This window comes from Lutjanus erythropterus, chromosome 19 (assembly GCF_056507025.1).
Source record: "Lutjanus erythropterus isolate fLutEry1 chromosome 19, fLutEry1.hap2, whole genome shotgun sequence".
Lineage (NCBI taxonomy): Eukaryota > Metazoa > Chordata > Actinopteri > Lutjaniformes > Lutjanidae > Lutjanus > Lutjanus erythropterus.
This window is the reverse complement of record NC_139335.1, coordinates 32,535,699-32,557,908: the sequence shown is the minus strand read 5'-3', so window position 1 is coordinate 32,557,908 and position 22,210 is coordinate 32,535,699. Positions and strand designations below refer to the sequence as shown.

Sequence of the window (22,210 nt, the reverse complement as noted above, 5' to 3'; positions counted from 1 at the left end):
TGGTTTGTGACATCATCGATGATGTCACAGATCAAAGGCCATGCTTGGTTTGTGGAGGGGGGGGGGGGACAGAGCTTGGTTTCAAGTCTCTACCACCTTTCCTTCAAAAGTTATCCCCCGAAAACGTGTCGAGGTATGCACCAGAGTCCTCGAGGTTCTGGTTGACCCACTTCCTGACGTCGTAGAGACTCGATGGTGGTACCATCGGAACCGGAATGTCCGCAAATGGGGGTGCAGAGCTTGGTTTCAAGTCTCTACCACCTTCCCTTCAAAAGTTATCCCCCGAAAACATGTCGAGGTATGATAATGACATGGTGGTAGGGTTATGACCTAAACACTGATGGCATCACAGAGCCCATGCTAGATCAAAGCACAGGGTCTGTGACGTCATCACATTCCCTTTGATGACATCACAGCCACCTAACATTCTGATGTGTTCACTTGTGTGTGTGTGTGTGTGTGTGTGGTGTGTGTGTGTGTGTGTGTGTGTGTGTGTGTACAGACAAGTTATGGGGGTGCAGAGCCTGTAGAGACTCGATGGTGGTACCTTTCGATCCGGAATGTCCGAAAATGGGGGGCCAGAGCCTGGTTTCAAGTCTGTATCACTTTCCCTTCAAAAGTTAATCCACAAAAACCCATGGAGGTATGCACCAGAGTTCTGGTTGACCCACTTCCCGACCTCGTAGAGACTCGATGGTGGTACCGTCGCATCCGGAATGTCCGCAAATGGGGATGCAGAGCTTGATTTCAAGTCTCTACCGCCATCCCTTCAAAAGTTATCCCCCGAAAACCCGTCGAGGTATGCACCAGAGTCCTCGAGGTTCTGGTTGACCCACTTCCCGACCTCGTAGAGACTCGATGGTGGTACCATTGGAACCGGAATGTCCGCAAATGGGGGTGCAGAGCTTGGTTTCAAGTCTCTATCACCATCCCTTGAAAAGTTATCCCCCGAAAACCTGATTGGGTAGTGAGCTAAATATGGTTAAAAAAAAAGACTAAAACAACAAATACGCGTAATAGTTTTTTTGTTTTGTTTTTTTTAAAAAGGTAATTGAGAAACATATGAATTAATAAATGTTTTAAATCTATTTCTACATTTTCATACACAAAGTCTGCACAGTGTGATTTCTCAGCACCTTTAAAATGTGTCTTTGTCCCTGCTTCCTTCGCTTACGGCCATACCACCCTGAACACGCCCGATCTCGTCCGATCTCGGAAGCTAAGCAGGGTCGGGCCTGGTTAGTACTTGGATGGGAGACCGCCTGGGAATACCAGGTGCTGTAAGCTTTTTCAAACAGCAGAGGGCGCTGCTGCCTCCTCAGTGGATGCAGATTTTTGTATGTCTCTGGACTCTCAAGTACATCAGTTATCAGCCTCACAAAACTATTCCTTATTTCAAGGAGAGAAGAGAATAAGTTGACTGTTCAGAATAATTCTGCTCTCATTAACTCTGGATGATTAGCTCCAAAAACAATAGTCTCTCACTCCCCAAAGACTGTGTGCGCTCATGTAAATACATATAGCATGTAGCTTGAGAAGTATATACGATACAGTCCATCAACAGAAACTATTCCAAAATTAACTACAGTTGTAGATCATTTAATAAAATTTTCCAAATACCCATCATTGATTAGATTTTTCTCTGCAACATGAATGTTATGTGTATCATTTGGAGGTGTAACTGCTGTCTTCAACTCACAGAAACTTTAAACATAGTCAAAGACATGGCCTATGATCTGCAGATTTATTTTTAAATTGCAGCTTTTAGAATAATGTCTATGACATGTTGGACAGCAGGTTTAAGGGTGCAGCAGCTCACTTACCGTAGATGTGGTGAGGTTCTGGTTGACCCACTTCCCGACCTCGTAGAGACTCGATGGTGGTACCGTTGGATCCGGAATGTCTGCAAATGGGGTGGGGGGGGGGGGACAGAGCTTGGTTTCAAGTCTCTACCACCTTCCCTTCAAAAGTTATCCCCCGAAAACGTGTCGAGGTATGCACCAGAGTCCTCGAGGTTCTGGTTGACCCACTTCCTGACGTCGTAGAGACTCGATGGTGGTACCATCGGAACCGGAATGTCCGCAAATGGGGGTGCAGAGCTTGGTTTCAAGTCTCTACCACCTTCCCTTCAAAAGTTATCCCCCGAAAACATGTCGAGGTATGATAATGACATGGTGGTAGGGTTATGACCTAAACACTGATGGCATCACAGAGCCCATGCTAGATCAAAGCACAGGGTCTGTGACGTCATCACATTCCCTTTGATGACATCACAGCCACCTAACATTCTGATGTGTTCACTTGTGTGTGTGTGTGTGTGTGTGTGTGTGTGTGGTGTGTGTGTGTGTGTGTGTGTGTGTGTGTACAGACAAGTTATGGGGGTGCAGAGCCTGTAGAGACTCGATGGTGGTACCTTTCGATCCGGAATGTCCGAAAATGGGGGGCCAGAGCCTGGTTTCAAGTCTGTATCACTTTCCCTTCAAAAGTTAATCCACAAAAACCCATGGAGGTATGCACCAGAGTTCTGGTTGACCCACTTCCCGACCTCGTAGAGACTCGATGGTGGTACCGTCGCATCCGGAATGTCCGCAAATGGGGATGCAGAGCTTGATTTCAAGTCTCTACCGCCATCCCTTCAAAAGTTATCCCCCGAAAACCCGTCGAGGTATGCACCAGAGTCCTCGAGGTTCTGGTTGACCCACTTCCCGACCTCGTAGAGACTCGATGGTGGTACCATTGGAACCGGAATGTCCACAAATGGGGGTGCAGAGCTTGGTTTCAAGTCTCTATCACCATCCCTTGAAAAGTTATCCCCCGAAAACCTGATTGGCTAGTGAGCTAAATATGGTTAAAAAAAAAGACTAAAACAACAAATACGCGTAATGGTTTTTTTGTTTTGTTTTTTTTTAAAAAGGTAATTGAGAAACATATGAATTAATAAATGTTTTAAATCTATTTCTACATTTTCATACACAAAGTCTGCACAGTGTGATTTCTCAGCACCTTTAAAATGTGTCTTTGTCCCTGCTTCCTTCGCTTACGGCCATACCACCCTGAACACGCCCGATCTCGTCCGATCTCGGAAGCTAAGCAGGGTCGGGCCTGGTTAGTACTTGGATGGGAGACCGCCTGGGAATACCAGGTGCTGTAAGCTTTTTCAAACAGCAGAGGGCGCTGCTGCCTCCTCAGTGGATGCAGATTTTTGTATGTCTCTGGACTCTCAAGTACATCAGTTATCAGCCTCACAAAACTATTCCTTATTTCAAGGAGAGAGGAGAATAAGTTGACTGTTCAGAATAATTCTGCTCTCATTAACTCTGGATGATTAGCTCCAAAAACAATAGTCTCTCACTCCCCAAAGACTGTGTGCGCTCATGTAAATACATATAGCATGTAGCTTGAGAAGTATATACGATACAGTCCATCAACAGAAACTATTCCAAAATTAACTACAGTTGTAGATCATTTAATAAAATTTTCCAAATACCCATCATTGATTAGATTTTTCTCTGCAACATGAATGTTATGTGTATCATTTGGAGGTGTAACTGCTGTCTTCAACTCACAGAAACTTTAAACATAGTCAAAGACATGGCCTATGATCTGCAGATTTATTTTTAAATTGCAGCTTTTAGAATAATGTCTATGACATGTTGGACAGCAGGTTTAAGGGTGCAGCAGCTCACTTACCGTAGATGTGGTGAGGTTCTGGTTGACCCACTTCCCGACCTCGTAGAGACTCGATGGTGGTACCGTTGGATCCGGAATGTCTGCAAATGGGGTGGGGGGAGGGGGGGGGGGGGGGGGGACAGAGCTTGGTTTCAAGTCTCTACCACCTTCCCTTCAAAAGTTATCCCCCGAAAACGTGTCGAGGTATGCACCAGAGTCCTCGAGGTTCTGGTTGACCCACTTCCTGACGTCGTAGAGACTCGATGGTGGTACCATCGGAACCGGAATGTCCGCAAATGGGGGTGCAGAGCTTGGTTTCAAGTCTCTACCACCTTCCCTTCAAAAGTTATCCCCCGAAAACATGTCGAGGTATGATAATGACATGGTGGTAGGGTTATGACCTAAACACTGATGGCATCACAGAGCCCATGCTAGATCAAAGCACAGGGTCTGTGACGTCATCACATTCCCTTTGATGACATCACAGCCACCTAACATTCTGATGTGTTCACTTGTGTGTGTGTGTGTGTGTGTGTGGTGTGTGTGTGTGTGTGTGTGTGTGTGTGTGTACAGACAAGTTATGGGGGTGCAGAGCCTGTAGAGACTCGATGGTGGTACCTTTCGATCCGGAATGTCCGAAAATGGGGGGCCAGAGCCTGGTTTCAAGTCTGTATCACTTTCCCTTCAAAAGTTAATCCACAAAAACCCATGGAGGTATGCACCAGAGTTCTGGTTGACCCACTTCCCGACCTCGTAGAGACTCGATGGTGGTACCGTCGCATCCGGAATGTCCGCAAATGGGGATGCAGAGCTTGATTTCAAGTCTCTACCGCCATCCCTTCAAAAGTTATCCCCCGAAAACCCGTCGAGGTATGCACCAGAGTCCTCGAGGTTCTGGTTGACCCACTTCCCGACCTCGTAGAGACTCGATGGTGGTACCATTGGAACCGGAATGTCCGCAAATGGGGGTGCAGAGCTTGGTTTCAAGTCTCTATCACCATCCCTTGAAAAGTTATCCCCCGAAAACCTGATTGGCTAGTGAGCTAAATATGGTTAAAAAAAAAGACTAAAACAACAAATACGCGTAATAGTTTTTTTGTTTTGTTTTTTTTAAAAAGGTAATTGAGAAACATATGAATTAATAAATGTTTTAAATCTATTTCTACATTTTCATACACAAAGTCTGCACAGTGTGATTTCTCAGCACCTTTAAAATGTGTCTTTGTCCCTGCTTCCTTCGCTTACGGCCATACCACCCTGAACACGCCCGATCTCGTCCGATCTCGGAAGCTAAGCAGGGTCGGGCCTGGTTAGTACTTGGATGGGAGACCGCCTGGGAATACCAGGTGCTGTAAGCTTTTTCAAACAGCAGAGGGCGCTGCTGCCTCCTCAGTGGATGCAGATTTTTGTATGTCTCTGGACTCTCAAGTACATCAGTTATCAGCCTCACAAAACTATTCCTTATTTCAAGGAGAGAAGAGAATAAGTTGACTGTTCAGAATAATTCTGCTCTCATTAACTCTGGATGATTAGCTCCAAAAACAATAGTCTCTCACTCCCCAAAGACTGTGTGCGCTCATGTAAATACATATAGCATGTAGCTTGAGAAGTATATACGATACAGTCCATCAACAGAAACTATTCCAAAATTAACTACAGTTGTAGATCATTTAATAAAATTTTCCAAATACCCATCATTGATTAGATTTTTCTCTGCAACATGAATGTTATGTGTATCATTTGGAGGTGTAACTGCTGTCTTCAACTCACAGAAACTTTAAACATAGTCAAAGACATGGCCTATGATCTGCAGATTTATTTTTAAATTGCAGCTTTTAGAATAATGTCTATGACATGTTGGACAGCAGGTTTAAGGGTGCAGCAGCTCACTTACCGTAGATGTGGTGAGGTTCTGGTTGACCCACTTCCCGACCTCGTAGAGACTCGATGGTGGTACCGTTGGATCCGGAATGTCTGCAAATGGGGTGGGGGGGGGGGACAGAGCTTGGTTTCAAGTCTCTACCACCTTCCCTTCAAAAGTTATCCCCCGAAAACGTGTCGAGGTATGCACCAGAGTCCTCGAGGTTCTGGTTGACCCACTTCCTGACGTCGTAGAGACTCGATGGTGGTACCATCGGAACCGGAATGTCCGCAAATGGGGGTGCAGAGCTTGGTTTCAAGTCTCTACCACCTTCCCTTCAAAAGTTATCCCCCGAAAACATGTCGAGGTATGATAATGACATGGTGGTAGGGTTATGACCTAAACACTGATGGCATCACAGAGCCCATGCTAGATCAAAGCACAGGGTCTGTGACGTCATCACATTCCCTTTGATGACATCACAGCCACCTAACATTCTGATGTGTTCACTTGTGTGTGTGTGTGTGTGTGTGTGTGTGTGTGTGTGGTGTGTGTGTGTGTGTGTGTGTACAGACAAGTTATGGGGGTGCAGAGCCTGTAGAGACTCGATGGTGGTACCTTTCGATCCGGAATGTCCGAAAATGGGGGGCCAGAGCCTGGTTTCAAGTCTGTATCACTTTCCCTTCAAAAGTTAATCCACAAAAACCCATGGAGGTATGCACCAGAGTTCTGGTTGACCCACTTCCCGACCTCGTAGAGACTCGATGGTGGTACCGTCGCATCCGGAATGTCCGCAAATGGGGATGCAGAGCTTGATTTCAAGTCTCTACCGCCATCCCTTCAAAAGTTATCCCCCGAAAACCTGTCGAGGTATGCACCAGAGTCCTCGAGGTTCTGGTTGACCCACTTCCCGACCTCGTAGAGACTCGATGGTGGTACCATTGGAACCGGAATGTCCGCAAATGGGGGTGCAGAGCTTGGTTTCAAGTCTCTATCACCATCCCTTGAAAAGTTATCCCCCGAAAACCTGATTGGCTAGTGAGCTAAATATGGTTAAAAAAAAAGACTAAAACAACAAATACGCGTAATGGTTTTTTTGTTTTGTTTTTTTTTAAAAAGGTAATTGAGAAACATATGAATTAATAAATGTTTTAAATCTATTTCTACATTTTCATACACAAAGTCTGCACAGTGTGATTTCTCAGCACCTTTAAAATGTGTCTTTGTCCCTGCTTCCTTCGCTTACGGCCATACCACCCTGAACACGCCCGATCTCGTCCGATCTCGGAAGCTAAGCAGGGTCGGGCCTGGTTAGTACTTGGATGGGAGACCGCCTGGGAATACCAGGTGCTGTAAGCTTTTTCAAACAGCAGAGGGCGCTGCTGCCTCCTCAGTGGATGCAGATTTTTGTATGTCTCTGGACTCTCAAGTACATCAGTTATCAGCCTCACAAAACTATTCCTTATTTCAAGGAGAGAAGAGAATAAGTTGACTGTTCAGAATAATTCTGCTCTCATTAACTCTGGATGATTAGCTCCAAAAACAATAGTCTCTCACTCCCCAAAGACTGTGTGCGCTCATGTAAATACATATAGCATGTAGCTTGAGAAGTATATACGATACAGTCCATCAACAGAAACTATTCCAAAATTAACTACAGTTGTAGATCATTTAATAAAATTTTCCAAATACCCATCATTGATTAGATTTTTCTCTGCAACATGAATGTTATGTGTATCATTTGGAGGTGTAACTGCTGTCTTCAACTCACAGAAACTTTAAACATAGTCAAAGACATGGCCTATGATCTGCAGATTTATTTTTAAATTGCAGCTTTTAGAATAATGTCTATGACATGTTGGACAGCAGGTTTAAGGGTGCAGCAGCTCACTTACCGTAGATGTGGTGAGGTTCTGGTTGACCCACTTCCCGACCTCGTAGAGACTCGATGGTGGTACCGTTGGATCCGGAATGTCTGCAAATGGGGTGGGGGGAGGGGGGGTGGGGGACAGAGCTTGGTTTCAAGTCTCTACCACCTTCCCTTCAAAAGTTATCCCCCGAAAACGTGTCGAGGTATGCACCAGAGTCCTCGAGGTTCTGGTTGACCCACTTCCTGACGTCGTAGAGACTCGATGGTGGTACCATCGGAACCGGAATGTCCGCAAATGGGGGTGCAGAGCTTGGTTTCAAGTCTCTACCACCTTCCCTTCAAAAGTTATTCCCCGAAAACATGTCGAGGTATGATAATGACATGGTGGTAGGGTTATGACCTAAACACTGATGGCATCACAGAGCCCATGCTAGATCAAAGCACAGGGTCTGTGACGTCATCACATTCCCTTTGATGACATCACAGCCACCTAACATTCTGATGTGTTCACTTGTGTGTGTGTGTGTGTGTGTGTGTGTGTGTGTGTGTACAGACAAGTTATGGGGGTGCAGAGCCTGTAGAGACTCGATGGTGGTACCTTTCGATCCGGAATGTCCGAAAATGGGGGACCAGAGCCTGGTTTCAAGTCTGTATCACTTTCCCTTCAAAAGTTAATCCACAAAAACCCATGGAGGTATGCACCAGAGTTCTGGTTGACCCACTTCCCGACCTCGTAGAGACTCGATGGTGGTACCGTCGCATCCGGAATGTCCGCAAATGGGGATGCAGAGCTTGATTTCAAGTCTCTACCGCCATCCCTTCAAAAGTTATCCCCCGAAAACCCGTCGAGGTATGCACCAGAGTCCTCGAGGTTCTGGTTGACCCACTTCCCGACCTCGTAGAGACTCGATGGTGGTACCATTGGAACCGGAATGTCCGCAAATGGGGGTGCAGAGCTTGGTTTCAAGTCTCTATCACCATCCCTTGAAAAGTTATCCCCCGAAAACCTGATTGGATAGTGAGCTAAATATGGTTAAAAAAAAAGACTAAAACAACAAATACGCGTAATAGTTTTTTTGTTTTGTTTTTTTTAAAAAGGTAATTGAGAAACATATGAATTAATAAATGTTTTAAATCTATTTCTACATTTTCATACACAAAGTCTGCACAGTGTGATTTCTCAGCACCTTTAAAATGTGTCTTTGTCCCTGCTTCCTTCGCTTACGGCCATACCACCCTGAACACGCCCGATCTCGTCCGATCTCGGAAGCTAAGCAGGGTCGGGCCTGGTTAGTACTTGGATGGGAGACCGCCTGGGAATACCAGGTGCTGTAAGCTTTTTCAAACAGCAGAGGGCGCTGCTGCCTCCTCAGTGGATGCAGATTTTTGTATGTCTCTGGACTCTCAAGTACATCAGTTATCAGCCTCACAAAACTATTCCTTATTTCAAGGAGAGAAGAGAATAAGTTGACTGTTCAGAATAATTCTGCTCTCATTAACTCTGGATGATTAGCTCCAAAAACAATAGTCTCTCACTCCCCAAAGACTGTGTGCGCTCATGTAAATACATATAGCATGTAGCTTGAGAAGTATATACGATACAGTCCATCAACAGAAACTATTCCAAAATTAACTACAGTTGTAGATCATTTAATAAAATTTTCCAAATACCCATCATTGATTAGATTTTTCTCTGCAACATGAATGTTATGTGTATCATTTGGAGGTGTAACTGCTGTCTTCAACTCACAGAAACTTTAAACATAGTCAAAGACATGGCCTATGATCTGCAGATTTATTTTTAAATTGCAGCTTTTAGAATAATGTCTATGACATGTTGGACAGCAGGTTTAAGGGTGCAGCAGCTCACTTACCGTAGATGTGGTGAGGTTCTGGTTGACCCACTTCCCGACCTCGTAGAGACTCGATGGTGGTACCGTTGGATCCGGAATGTCTGCAAATGGGGTGGGGGGGGGGGACAGAGCTTGGTTTCAAGTCTCTACCACCTTCCCTTCAAAAGTTATCCCCCGAAAACGTGTCGAGGTATGCACCAGAGTCCTCGAGGTTCTGGTTGACCCACTTCCTGACGTCGTAGAGACTCGATGGTGGTACCATCGGAACCGGAATGTCCGCAAATGGGGGTGCAGAGCTTGGTTTCAAGTCTCTACCACCTTCCCTTCAAAAGTTATCCCCCGAAAACATGTCGAGGTATGATAATGACATGGTGGTAGGGTTATGACCTAAACACTGATGGCATCACAGAGCCCATGCTAGATCAAAGCACAGGGTCTGTGACGTCATCACATTCCCTTTGATGACATCACAGCCACCTAACATTCTGATGTGTTCACTTGTGTGTGTGTGTGTGTGTGTGTGTGTGTGTGTGGTGTGTGTGTGTGTGTGTGTGTGTGTGTGTACAGACAAGTTATGGGGGTGCAGAGCCTGTAGAGACTCGATGGTGGTACCTTTCGATCCGGAATGTCCGAAAATGGGGGGCCAGAGCCTGGTTTCAAGTCTGTATCACTTTCCCTTCAAAAGTTAATCCACAAAAACCCATGGAGGTATGCACCAGAGTTCTGGTTGACCCACTTCCCGACCTCGTAGAGACTCGATGGTGGTACCGTCGCATCCGGAATGTCCGCAAATGGGGATGCAGAGCTTGATTTCAAGTCTCTACCGCCATCCCTTCAAAAGTTATCCCCCGAAAACCCGTCGAGGTATGCACCAGAGTCCTCGAGGTTCTGGTTGACCCACTTCCCGACCTCGTAGAGACTCGATGGTGGTACCATTGGAACCGGAATGTCCGCAAATGGGGGTGCAGAGCTTGGTTTCAAGTCTCTATCACCATCCCTTGAAAAGTTATCCCCCGAAAACCTGATTGGCTAGTGAGCTAAATATGGTTAAAAAAAAAAGACTAAAACAACAAATACGCGTAATGGTTTTTTTGTTTTGTTTTTTTTTAAAAAGGTAATTGAGAAACATATGAATTAATAAATGTTTTAAATCTATTTCTACATTTTCATACACAAAGTCTGCACAGTGTGATATCTCAGCACCTTTAAAATATGTCTTTGTCCCTGCTTCCTTCGCTTACGGCCATACCACCCTGAACACGCCCGATCTCGTCCGATCTCGGAAGCTAAGCAGGGTCGGGCCTGGTTAGTACTTGGATGGGAGACCGCCTGGGAATACCAGGTGCTGTAAGCTTTTTCAAACAGCAGAGGGCGCTGCTGCCTCCTCAGTGGATGCAGATTTTTGTATGTCTCTGGACTCTCAAGTACATCAGTTATCAGCCTCACAAAACTATTCCTTATTTCAAGGAGAGAAGAGAATAAGTTGACTGTTCAGAATAATTCTGCTCTCATTAACTCTGGATGATTAGCTCCAAAAACAATAGTCTCACTCCCCAAAGACTGTGTGCGCTCATGTAAATACATATAGCATGTAGCTTGAGAAGTATATACGATACAGTCCATCAACAGAAACTATTCCAAAATTAACTACAGTTGTAGATCATTTAATAAAATTTTCCAAATACCCATCATTGATTAGATTTTTCTCTGCAACATGAATGTTATGTGTATCATTTGGAGGTGTAACTGCTGTCTTCAACTCACAGAAACTTTAAACATAGTCAAAGACATGGCCTATGATCTGCAGATTTATTTTTAAATTGCAGCTTTTAGAATAATGTCTATGACATGTTGGACAGCAGGTTTAAGGGTGCAGCAGCTCACTTACCGTAGATGTGGTGAGGTTCTGGTTGACCCACTTCCCGACCTCGTAGAGACTCGATGGTGGTACCGTTGGATCCGGAATGTCTGCAAATGGGGTGGGGGGAGGGGGGGGGGGGGGGGGGGGGGGGGGGACAGAGCTTGGTTTCAAGTCTCTACCACCTTCCCTTCAAAAGTTATCCCCCGAAAACGTGTCGAGGTATGCACCAGAGTCCTCGAGGTTCTGGTTGACCCACTTCCTGACGTCGTAGAGACTCGATGGTGGTACCATCGGAACCGGAATGTCCGCAAATGGGGGTGCAGAGCTTGGTTTCAAGTCTCTACCACCTTCCCTTCAAAAGTTATCCCCCGAAAACATGTCGAGGTATGATAATGACATGGTGGTAGGGTTATGACCTAAACACTGATGGCATCACAGAGCCCATGCTAGATCAAAGCACAGGGTCTGTGACGTCATCACATTCCCTTTGATGACATCACAGCCACCTAACATTCTGATGTGTTCACTTGTGTGTGTGTGTGTGTGTGTGTGGTGTGTGTGTGTGTGTGTGTGTGTGTGTGTGTACAGACAAGTTATGGGGGTGCAGAGCCTGTAGAGACTCGATGGTGGTACCTTTCGATCCGGAATGTCCGAAAATGGGGGGCCAGAGCCTGGTTTCAAGTCTGTATCACTTTCCCTTCAAAAGTTAATCCACAAAAACCCATGGAGGTATGCACCAGAGTTCTGGTTGACCCACTTCCCGACCTCGTAGAGACTCGATGGTGGTACCGTCGCATCCGGAATGTCCGCAAATGGGGATGCAGAGCTTGATTTCAAGTCTCTACCGCCATCCCTTCAAAAGTTATCCCCCGAAAACCCGTCGAGGTATGCACCAGAGTCCTCGAGGTTCTGGTTGACCCACTTCCCGACCTCGTAGAGACTCGATGGTGGTACCATTGGAACCGGAATGTCCGCAAATGGGGGTGCAGAGCTTGGTTTCAAGTCTCTATCACCATCCCTTGAAAAGTTATCCCCCGAAAACCTGATTGGCTAGTGAGCTAAATATGGTTAAAAAAAAAGACTAAAACAACAAATACGCGTAATAGTTTTTTTGTTTTGTTTTTTTTAAAAAGGTAATTGAGAAACATATGAATTAATAAATGTTTTAAATCTATTTCTACATTTTCATACACAAAGTCTGCACAGTGTGATTTCTCAGCACCTTTAAAATGTGTCTTTGTCCCTGCTTCCTTCGCTTACGGCCATACCACCCTGAACACGCCCGATCTCGTCCGATCTCGGAAGCTAAGCAGGGTCGGGCCTGGTTAGTACTTGGATGGGAGACCGCCTGGGAATACCAGGTGCTGTAAGCTTTTTCAAACAGCAGAGGGCGCTGCTGCCTCCTCAGTGGATGCAGATTTTTGTATGTCTCTGGACTCTCAAGTACATCAGTTATCAGCCTCACAAAACTATTCCTTATTTCAAGGAGAGAAGAGAATAAGTTGACTGTTCAGAATAATTCTGCTCTCATTAACTCTGGATGATTAGCTCCAAAAACAATAGTCTCTCACTCCCCAAAGACTGTGTGCGCTCATGTAAATACATATAGCATGTAGCTTGAGAAGTATATACGATACAGTCCATCAACAGAAACTATTCCAAAATTAACTACAGTTGTAGATCATTTAATAAAATTTTCCAAATACCCATCATTGATTAGATTTTTCTCTGCAACATGAATGTTATGTGTATCATTTGGAGGTGTAACTGCTGTCTTCAACTCACAGAAACTTTAAACATAGTCAAAGACATGGCCTATGATCTGCAGATTTATTTTTAAATTGCAGCTTTTAGAATAATGTCTATGACATGTTGGACAGCAGGTTTAAGGGTGCAGCAGCTCACTTACCGTAGATGTGGTGAGGTTCTGGTTGACCCACTTCCCGACCTCGTAGAGACTCGATGGTGGTACCGTTGGATCCGGAATGTCTGCAAATGGGGTGGGGGGGGGGGACAGAGCTTGGTTTCAAGTCTCTACCACCTTCCCTTCAAAAGTTATCCCCCGAAAACGTGTCGAGGTATGCACCAGAGTCCTCGAGGTTCTGGTTGACCCACTTCCTGACGTCGTAGAGACTCGATGGTGGTACCATCGGAACCGGAATGTCCGCAAATGGGGGTGCAGAGCTTGGTTTCAAGTCTCTACCACCTTCCCTTCAAAAGTTATCCCCCGAAAACATGTCGAGGTATGATAATGACATGGTGGTAGGGTTATGACCTAAACACTGATGGCATCACAGAGCCCATGCTAGATCAAAGCACAGGGTCTGTGACGTCATCACATTCCCTTTGATGACATCACAGCCACCTAACATTCTGATGTGTTCACTTGTGTGTGTGTGTGTGTGTGTGTGTGTGTGTGGTGTGTGTGTGTGTGTGTGTGTGTGTGTGTACAGACAAGTTATGGGGGTGCAGAGCCTGTAGAGACTCGATGGTGGTACCTTTCGATCCGGAATGTCCGAAAATGGGGGGCCAGAGCCTGGTTTCAAGTCTGTATCACTTTCCCTTCAAAAGTTAATCCACAAAAACCCATGGAGGTATGCACCAGAGTTCTGGTTGACCCACTTCCCGACCTCGTAGAGACTCGATGGTGGTACCGTCGCATCCGGAATGTCCGCAAATGGGGATGCAGAGCTTGATTTCAAGTCTCTACCGCCATCCCTTCAAAAGTTATCCCCCGAAAACCCGTCGAGGTATGCACCAGAGTCCTCGAGGTTCTGGTTGACCCACTTCCCGACCTCGTAGAGACTCGATGGTGGTACCATTGGAACCGGAATGTCCGCAAATGGGGGTGCAGAGCTTGGTTTCAAGTCTCTATCACCATCCCTTGAAAAGTTATCCCCCGAAAACCTGATTGGCTAGTGAGCTAAATATGGTTAAAAAAAAAGACTAAAACAACAAATACGCGTAATAGTTTTTTTGTTTTGTTTTTTTTAAAAAGGTAATTGAGAAACATATGAATTAATAAATGTTTTAAATCTATTTCTACATTTTCATACACAAAGTCTGCACAGTGTGATTTCTCAGCACCTTTAAAATGTGTCTTTGTCCCTGCTTCCTTCGCTTACGGCCATACCACCCTGAACACGCCCGATCTCGTCCGATCTCGGAAGCTAAGCAGGGTCGGGCCTGGTTAGTACTTGGATGGGAGACCGCCTGGGAATACCAGGTGCTGTAAGCTTTTTCAAACAGCAGAGGGCGCTGCTGCCTCCTCAGTGGATGCAGATTTTTGTATGTCTCTGGACTCTCAAGTACATCAGTTATCAGCCTCACAAAACTATTCCTTATTTCAAGGAGAGAAGAGAATAAGTTGACTGTTCAGAATAATTCTGCTCTCATTAACTCTGGATGATTAGCTCCAAAAACAATAGTCTCACTCCCCAAAGACTGTGTGCGCTCATGTAAATACATATAGCATGTAGCTTGAGAAGTATATACGATACAGTCCATCAACAGAAACTATTCCAAAATTAACTACAGTTGTAGATCATTTAATAAAATTTTCCAAATACCCATCATTGATTAGATTTTTCTCTGCAACATGAATGTTATGTGTATCATTTGGAGGTGTAACTGCTGTCTTCAACTCACAGAAACTTTAAACATAGTCAAAGACATGGCCTATGATCTGCAGATTTATTTTTAAATTGCAGCTTTTAGAATAATGTCTATGACATGTTGGACAGCAGGTTTAAGGGTGCAGCAGCTCACTTACCGTAGATGTGGTGAGGTTCTGGTTGACCCACTTCCCGACCTCGTAGAGACTCGATGGTGGTACCGTTGGATCCGGAATGTCTGCAAATGGGGTGGGGGGAGGGGGGGGGGGGGGGACAGAGCTTGGTTTCAAGTCTCTACCACCTTCCCTTCAAAAGTTATCCCCCGAAAACGTGTCGAGGTATGCACCAGAGTCCTCGAGGTTCTGGTTGACCCACTTCCTGACGTCGTAGAGACTCGATGGTGGTACCATCGGAACCGGAATGTCCGCAAATGGGGGTGCAGAGCTTGGTTTCAAGTCTCTACCACCTTCCCTTCAAAAGTTATCCCCCGAAAACATGTCGAGGTATGATAATGACATGGTGGTAGGGTTATGACCTAAACACTGATGGCATCACAGAGCCCATGCTAGATCAAAGCACAGGGTCTGTGACGTCATCACATTCCCTTTGATGACATCACAGCCACCTAACATTCTGATGTGTTCACTTGTGTGTGTGTGTGTGTGTGTGTGTGTGTGTGTGTGGTGTGTGTGTGTGTGTGTGTGTACAGACAAGTTATGGGGGTGCAGAGCCTGTAGAGACTCGATGGTGGTACCTTTCGATCCGGAATGTCCGAAAATGGGGGGCCAGAGCCTGGTTTCAAGTCTGTATCACTTTCCCTTCAAAAGTTAATCCACAAAAACCCATGGAGGTATGCACCAGAGTTCTGGTTGACCCACTTCCCGACCTCGTAGAGACTCGATGGTGGTACCGTCGCATCCGGAATGTCCGCAAATGGGGATGCAGAGCTTGATTTCAAGTCTCTACCGCCATCCCTTCAAAAGTTATCCCCCGAAAACCTGTCGAGGTATGCACCAGAGTCCTCGAGGTTCTGGTTGACCCACTTCCCGACCTCGTAGAGACTCGATGGTGGTACCATTGGAACCGGAATGTCCGCAAATGGGGGTGCAGAGCTTGGTTTCAAGTCTCTATCACCATCCCTTGAAAAGTTATCCCCCGAAAACCTGATTGGCTAGTGAGCTAAATATGGTTAAAAAAAAAGACTAAAACAACAAATACGCGTAATGGTTTTTTTGTTTTGTTTTTTTTTAAAAAGGTAATTGAGAAACATATGAATTAATAAATGTTTTAAATCTATTTCTACATTTTCATACACAAAGTCTGCACAGTGTGATTTCTCAGCACCTTTAAAATGTGTCTTTGTCCCTGCTTCCTTCGCTTACGGCCATACCACCCTGAACACGCCCGATCTCGTCCGATCTCGGAAGCTAAGCAGGGTCGGGCCTGGTTAGTACTTGGATGGGAGACCGCCTGGGAATACCAGGTGCTGTAAGCTTTTTCAAACAGCAGAGGGCGCTGCTGCCTCCTCAGTGGATGCAGATTTTTGTATGTCTCTGGACTCTCAAGTACATCAGTTATCAGCCTCACAAAACTATTCCTTATTTCAAGGAGAGAAGAGAATAAGTTGACTGTTCAGAATAATTCTGCTCTCATTAACTCTGGATGATTAGCTCCAAAAACAATAATCTCACTCCCCAAAGACTGTGTGCGCTCATGTAAATACATATAGCATGTAGCTTGAGAAGTATATACGATACAGTCCATCAACAGAAACTATTCCAAAATTAACTACAGTTGTAGATCATTTAATAAAATTTTCCAAATACCCATCATTGATTAGATTTTTCTCTGCAACATGAATGTTATGTGTATCATTTGGAGGTGTAACTGCTGTCTTCAACTCACAGAAACTTTAAACATAGTCAAAGACATGGCCTATGATCTGCAGATTTATTTTTAAATTGCAGCTTTTAGAATAATGTCTATGACATGTTGGACAGCAGGTTTAAGGGTGCAGCAGCTCACTTACCGTAGATGTGGTGAGGTTCTGGTTGACCCACTTCCCGACCTCGTAGAGACTCGATGGTGGTACCGTTGGATCCGGAATGTCTGCAAATGGGGTGGGGGGAGGGGGGGGGGGGGGGGACAGAGCTTGGTTTCAAGTCTCTACCACCTTCCCTTCAAAAGTTATCCCCCGAAAACGTGTCGAGGTATGCACCAGAGTCCTCGAGGTTCTGGTTGACCCACTTCCTGACGTCGTAGAGACTCGATGGTGGTACCATCGGAACCGGAATGTCCGCAAATGGGGGTGCAGAGCTTGGTTTCAAGTCTCTACCACCTTCCCTTCAAAAGTTATCCCCCGAAAACATGTCGAGGTATGATAATGACATGGTGGTAGGGTTATGACCTAAACACTGATGGCATCACAGAGCCCATGCTAGATCAAAGCACAGGGTCTGTGACGTCATCACATTCCCTTTGATGACATCACAGCCACCTAACATTCTGATGTGTTCACTTGTGTGTGTGTGTGTGTGTGTGTGTGTGTGTGTGTGGTGTGTGTGTGTGTGTGTGTGTACAGACAAGTTATGGGGGTGCAGAGCCTGTAGAGACTCGATGGTGGTACCTTTCGATCCGGAATGTCCGAAAATGGGGGGCCAGAGCCTGGTTTCAAGTCTGTATCACTTTCCCTTCAAAAGTTAATCCACAAAAACCCATGGAGGTATGCACCAGAGTTCTGGTTGACCCACTTCCCGACCTCGTAGAGACTCGATGGTGGTACCGTCGCATCCGGAATGTCCGCAAATGGGGATGCAGAGCTTGATTTCAAGTCTCTACCGCCATCCCTTCAAAAGTTATCCCCCGAAAACCTGTCGAGGTATGCACCAGAGTCCTCGAGGTTCTGGTTGACCCACTTCCCGACCTCGTAGAGACTCGATGGTGGTACCATTGGAACCGGAATGTCCGCAAATGGGGGTGCAGAGCTTGGTTTCAAGTCTCTATCACCATCCCTTGAAAAGTTATCCCCCGAAAACCTGATTGGCTAGTGAGCTAAATATGGTTAAAAAAAAAGACTAAAACAACAAATACGCGTAATGGTTTTTTTGTTTTGTTTTTTTTTAAAAAGGTAATTGAGAAACATATGAATTAATAAATGTTTTAAATCTATTTCTACATTTTCATACACAAAGTCTGCACAGTGTGATTTCTCAGCACCTTTAAAATGTGTCTTTGTCCCTGCTTCCTTCGCTTACGGCCATACCACCCTGAACACGCCCGATCTCGTCCGATCTCGGAAGCTAAGCAGGGTCGGGCCTGGTTAGTACTTGGATGGGAGACCGCCTGGGAATACCAGGTGCTGTAAGCTTTTTCAAACAGCAGAGGGCGCTGCTGCCTCCTCAGTGGATGCAGATTTTTGTATGTCTCTGGACTCTCAAGTACATCAGTTATCAGCCTCACAAAACTATTCCTTATTTCAAGGAGAGAAGAGAATAAGTTGACTGTTCAGAATAATTCTGCTCTCATTAACTCTGGATGATTAGCTCCAAAAACAATAGTCTCTCACTCCCCAAAGACTGTGTGCGCTCATGTAAATACATATAGCATGTAGCTTGAGAAGTATATACGATACAGTCCATCAACAGAAACTATTCCAAAATTAACTACAGTTGTAGATCATTTAATAAAATTTTCCAAATACCCATCATTGATTAGATTTTTCTCTGCAACATGAATGTTATGTGTATCATTTGGAGGTGTAACTGCTGTCTTCAACTCACAGAAACTTTAAACATAGTCAAAGACATGGCCTATGATCTGCAGATTTATTTTTAAATTGCAGCTTTTAGAATAATGTCTATGACATGTTGGACAGCAGGTTTAAGGGTGCAGCAGCTCACTTACCGTAGATGTGGTGAGGTTCTGGTTGACCCACTTCCCGACCTCGTAGAGACTCGATGGTGGTACCGTTGGATCCGGAATGTCTGCAAATGGGGTGGGGGGGGGGGGGGGGGGGGGACAGAGCTTGGTTTCAAGTCTCTACCACCTTCCCTTCAAAAGTTATCCCCCGAAAACGTGTCGAGGTATGCACCAGAGTCCTCGAGGTTCTGGTTGACCCACTTCCTGACGTCGTAGAGACTCGATGGTGGTACCATCGGAACCGGAATGTCCGCAAATGGGGGTGCAGAGCTTGGTTTCAAGTCTCTACCACCTTCCCTTCAAAAGTTATCCCCCGAAAACATGTCGAGGTATGATAATGACATGGTGGTAGGGTTATGACCTAAACACTGATGGCATCACAGAGCCCATGCTAGATCAAAGCACAGGGTCTGTGACGTCATCACATTCCCTTTGATGACATCACAGCCACCTAACATTCTGATGTGTTCACTTGTGTGTGTGTGTGTGTGTGTGTGGTGTGTGTGTGTGTGTGTGTGTGTGTGTGTGTACAGACAAGTTATGGGGGTGCAGAGCCTGTAGAGACTCGATGGTGGTACCTTTCGATCCGGAATGTCCGAAAATGGGGGGCCAGAGCCTGGTTTCAAGTCTGTATCACTTTCCCTTCAAAAGTTAATCCACAAAAACCCATGGAGGTATGCACCAGAGTTCTGGTTGACCCACTTCCCGACCTCGTAGAGACTCGATGGTGGTACCGTCGCATCCGGAATGTCCGCAAATGGGGATGCAGAGCTTGATTTCAAGTCTCTACCGCCATCCCTTCAAAAGTTATCCCCCGAAAACCCGTCGAGGTATGCACCAGAGTCCTCGAGGTTCTGGTTGACCCACTTCCCGACCTCGTAGAGACTCGATGGTGGTACCATTGGAACCGGAATGTCCGCAAATGGGGGTGCAGAGCTTGGTTTCAAGTCTCTATCACCATCCCTTGAAAAGTTATCCCCCGAAAACCTGATTGGGTAGTGAGCTAAATATGGTTAAAAAAAAAGACTAAAACAACAAATACGCGTAATAGTTTTTTTGTTTTGTTTTTTTTAAAAAGGTAATTGAGAAACATATGAATTAATAAATGTTTTAAATCTATTTCTACATTTTCATACACAAAGTCTGCACAGTGTGATTTCTCAGCACCTTTAAAATGTGTCTTTGTCCCTGCTTCCTTCGCTTACGGCCATACCACCCTGAACACGCCCGATCTCGTCCGATCTCGGAAGCTAAGCAGGGTCGGGCCTGGTTAGTACTTGGATGGGAGACCGCCTGGGAATACCAGGTGCTGTAAGCTTTTTCAAACAGCAGAGGGCGCTGCTGCCTCCTCAGTGGATGCAGATTTTTGTATGTCTCTGGACTCTCAAGTACATCAGTTATCAGCCTCACAAAACTATTCCTTATTTCAAGGAGAGAAGAGAATAAGTTGACTGTTCAGAATAATTCTGCTCTCATTAACTCTGGATGATTAGCTCCAAAAACAATAGTCTCTCACTCCCCAAAGACTGTGTGCGCTCATGTAAATACATATAGCATGTAGCTTGAGAAGTATATACGATACAGTCCATCAACAGAAACTATTCCAAAATTAACTACAGTTGTAGATCATTTAATAAAATTTTCCAAATACCCATCATTGATTAGATTTTTCTCTGCAACATGAATGTTATGTGTATCATTTGGAGGTGTAACTGCTGTCTTCAACTCACAGAAACTTTAAACATAGTCAAAGACATGGCCTATGATCTGCAGATTTATTTTTAAATTGCAGCTTTTAGAATAATGTCTATGACATGTTGGACAGCAGGTTTAAGGGTGCAGCAGCTCACTTACCGTAGATGTGGTGAGGTTCTGGTTGACCCACTTCCCGACCTCGTAGAGACTCGATGGTGGTACCGTTGGATCCGGAATGTCTGCAAATGGGGTGGGGGGGGGGGGACAGAGCTTGGTTTCAAGTCTCTACCACCTTCCCTTCAAAAGTTATCCCCCGAAAACGTGTCGAGGTATGCACCAGAGTCCTCGAGGTTCTGGTTGACCCACTTCCTGACGTCGTAGAGACTCGATGGTGGTACCATCGGAACCGGAATGTCCGCAAATGGGGGTGCAGAGCTTGGTTTCAAGTCTCTACCACCTTCCCTTCAAAAGTTATCCCCCGAAAACATGTCGAGGTATGATAATGACATGGTGGTAGGGTTATGACCTAAACACTGATGGCATCACAGAGCCCATGCTAGATCAAAGCACAGGGTCTGTGACGTCATCACATTCCCTTTGATGACATCACAGCCACCTAACATTCTGATGTGTTCACTTGTGTGTGTGTGTGTGTGTGTGTGTGTGTGTGGTGTGTGTGTGTGTGTGTGTGTGTGTGTGTACAGACAAGTTATGGGGGTGCAGAGCCTGTAGAGACTCGATGGTGGTACCTTTCGATCCGGAATGTCCGAAAATGGGGGGCCAGAGCCTGGTTTCAAGTCTGTATCACTTTCCCTTCAAAAGTTAATCCACAAAAACCCATGGAGGTATGCACCAGAGTTCTGGTTGACCCACTTCCCGACCTCGTAGAGACTCGATGGTGGTACCGTCGCATCCGGAATGTCCGCAAATGGGGATGCAGAGCTTGATTTCAAGTCTCTACCGCCATCCCTTCAAAAGTTATCCCCCGAAAACCCGTCGAGGTATGCACCAGAGTCCTCGAGGTTCTGGTTGACCCACTTCCCGACCTCGTAGAGACTCGATGGTGGTACCATTGGAACCGGAATGTCCACAAATGGGGGTGCAGAGCTTGGTTTCAAGTCTCTATCACCATCCCTTGAAAAGTTATCCCCCGAAAACCTGATTGGCTAGTGAGCTAAATATGGTTAAAAAAAAAGACTAAAACAACAAATACGCGTAATGGTTTTTTTGTTTTGTTTTTTTTTAAAAAGGTAATTGAGAAACATATGAATTAATAAATGTTTTAAATCTATTTCTACATTTTCATACACAAAGTCTGCACAGTGTGATTTCTCAGCACCTTTAAAATGTGTCTTTGTCCCTGCTTCCTTCGCTTACGGCCATACCACCCTGAACACGCCCGATCTCGTCCGATCTCGGAAGCTAAGCAGGGTCGGGCCTGGTTAGTACTTGGATGGGAGACCGCCTGGGAATACCAGGTGCTGTAAGCTTTTTCAAACAGCAGAGGGCGCTGCTGCCTCCTCAGTGGATGCAGATTTTTGTATGTCTCTGGACTCTCAAGTACATCAGTTATCAGCCTCACAAAACTATTCCTTATTTCAAGGAGAGAGGAGAATAAGTTGACTGTTCAGAATAATTCTGCTCTCATTAACTCTGGATGATTAGCTCCAAAAACAATAGTCTCTCACTCCCCAAAGACTGTGTGCGCTCATGTAAATACATATAGCATGTAGCTTGAGAAGTATATACGATACAGTCCATCAACAGAAACTATTCCAAAATTAACTACAGTTGTAGATCATTTAATAAAATTTTCCAAATACCCATCATTGATTAGATTTTTCTCTGCAACATGAATGTTATGTGTAT

The 22,210-nt window shown here is 45.3% G+C and overlaps 12 non-coding genes across 12 annotated transcripts; all 12 read left to right on the top strand.

Moving 5' to 3' along the window:
• The first annotated feature begins 1,168 nt into the window (after positions 1-1,168).
• On the top strand, positions 1,169-1,287 carry LOC146310238 (5S ribosomal RNA). The gene has a single exon (XR_014772523.1). It is a non-coding gene; the product is annotated as a 5S ribosomal RNA (ribosomal RNA).
• Positions 1,288-3,035: 1,748 nt separating this feature from the next.
• LOC146310237 (5S ribosomal RNA) lies at positions 3,036-3,154 on the top strand. The gene has a single exon (XR_014772522.1). It is a non-coding gene; the product is annotated as a 5S ribosomal RNA (ribosomal RNA).
• Positions 3,155-4,908: 1,754 nt separating this feature from the next.
• On the top strand, positions 4,909-5,027 carry LOC146310236 (5S ribosomal RNA). Its single transcript, XR_014772521.1, has one exon. It is a non-coding gene; the product is annotated as a 5S ribosomal RNA (ribosomal RNA).
• Positions 5,028-6,770: 1,743 nt separating this feature from the next.
• Positions 6,771-6,889, top strand: LOC146310235 (5S ribosomal RNA). The gene has a single exon (XR_014772520.1). It is a non-coding gene; the product is annotated as a 5S ribosomal RNA (ribosomal RNA).
• Positions 6,890-8,619: 1,730 nt separating this feature from the next.
• On the top strand, positions 8,620-8,738 carry LOC146310234 (5S ribosomal RNA). Its single transcript, XR_014772519.1, has one exon. It is a non-coding gene; the product is annotated as a 5S ribosomal RNA (ribosomal RNA).
• A 1,750-nt stretch (positions 8,739-10,488) lies between these two features.
• On the top strand, positions 10,489-10,607 carry LOC146310233 (5S ribosomal RNA). Its single transcript, XR_014772518.1, has one exon. It is a non-coding gene; the product is annotated as a 5S ribosomal RNA (ribosomal RNA).
• Positions 10,608-12,368: 1,761 nt separating this feature from the next.
• On the top strand, positions 12,369-12,487 carry LOC146310232 (5S ribosomal RNA). The gene has a single exon (XR_014772517.1). It is a non-coding gene; the product is annotated as a 5S ribosomal RNA (ribosomal RNA).
• Positions 12,488-14,233: 1,746 nt separating this feature from the next.
• LOC146310231 (5S ribosomal RNA) lies at positions 14,234-14,352 on the top strand. Its single transcript, XR_014772516.1, has one exon. It is a non-coding gene; the product is annotated as a 5S ribosomal RNA (ribosomal RNA).
• A 1,752-nt stretch (positions 14,353-16,104) lies between these two features.
• On the top strand, positions 16,105-16,223 carry LOC146310230 (5S ribosomal RNA). The gene has a single exon (XR_014772515.1). It is a non-coding gene; the product is annotated as a 5S ribosomal RNA (ribosomal RNA).
• A 1,753-nt stretch (positions 16,224-17,976) lies between these two features.
• On the top strand, positions 17,977-18,095 carry LOC146310229 (5S ribosomal RNA). Its single transcript, XR_014772514.1, has one exon. It is a non-coding gene; the product is annotated as a 5S ribosomal RNA (ribosomal RNA).
• Positions 18,096-19,845: 1,750 nt separating this feature from the next.
• LOC146310228 (5S ribosomal RNA) lies at positions 19,846-19,964 on the top strand. Its single transcript, XR_014772512.1, has one exon. It is a non-coding gene; the product is annotated as a 5S ribosomal RNA (ribosomal RNA).
• Positions 19,965-21,712: 1,748 nt separating this feature from the next.
• Positions 21,713-21,831, top strand: LOC146310227 (5S ribosomal RNA). The gene has a single exon (XR_014772511.1). It is a non-coding gene; the product is annotated as a 5S ribosomal RNA (ribosomal RNA).
• The last annotated feature ends 379 nt before the right edge of the window (positions 21,832-22,210 follow it).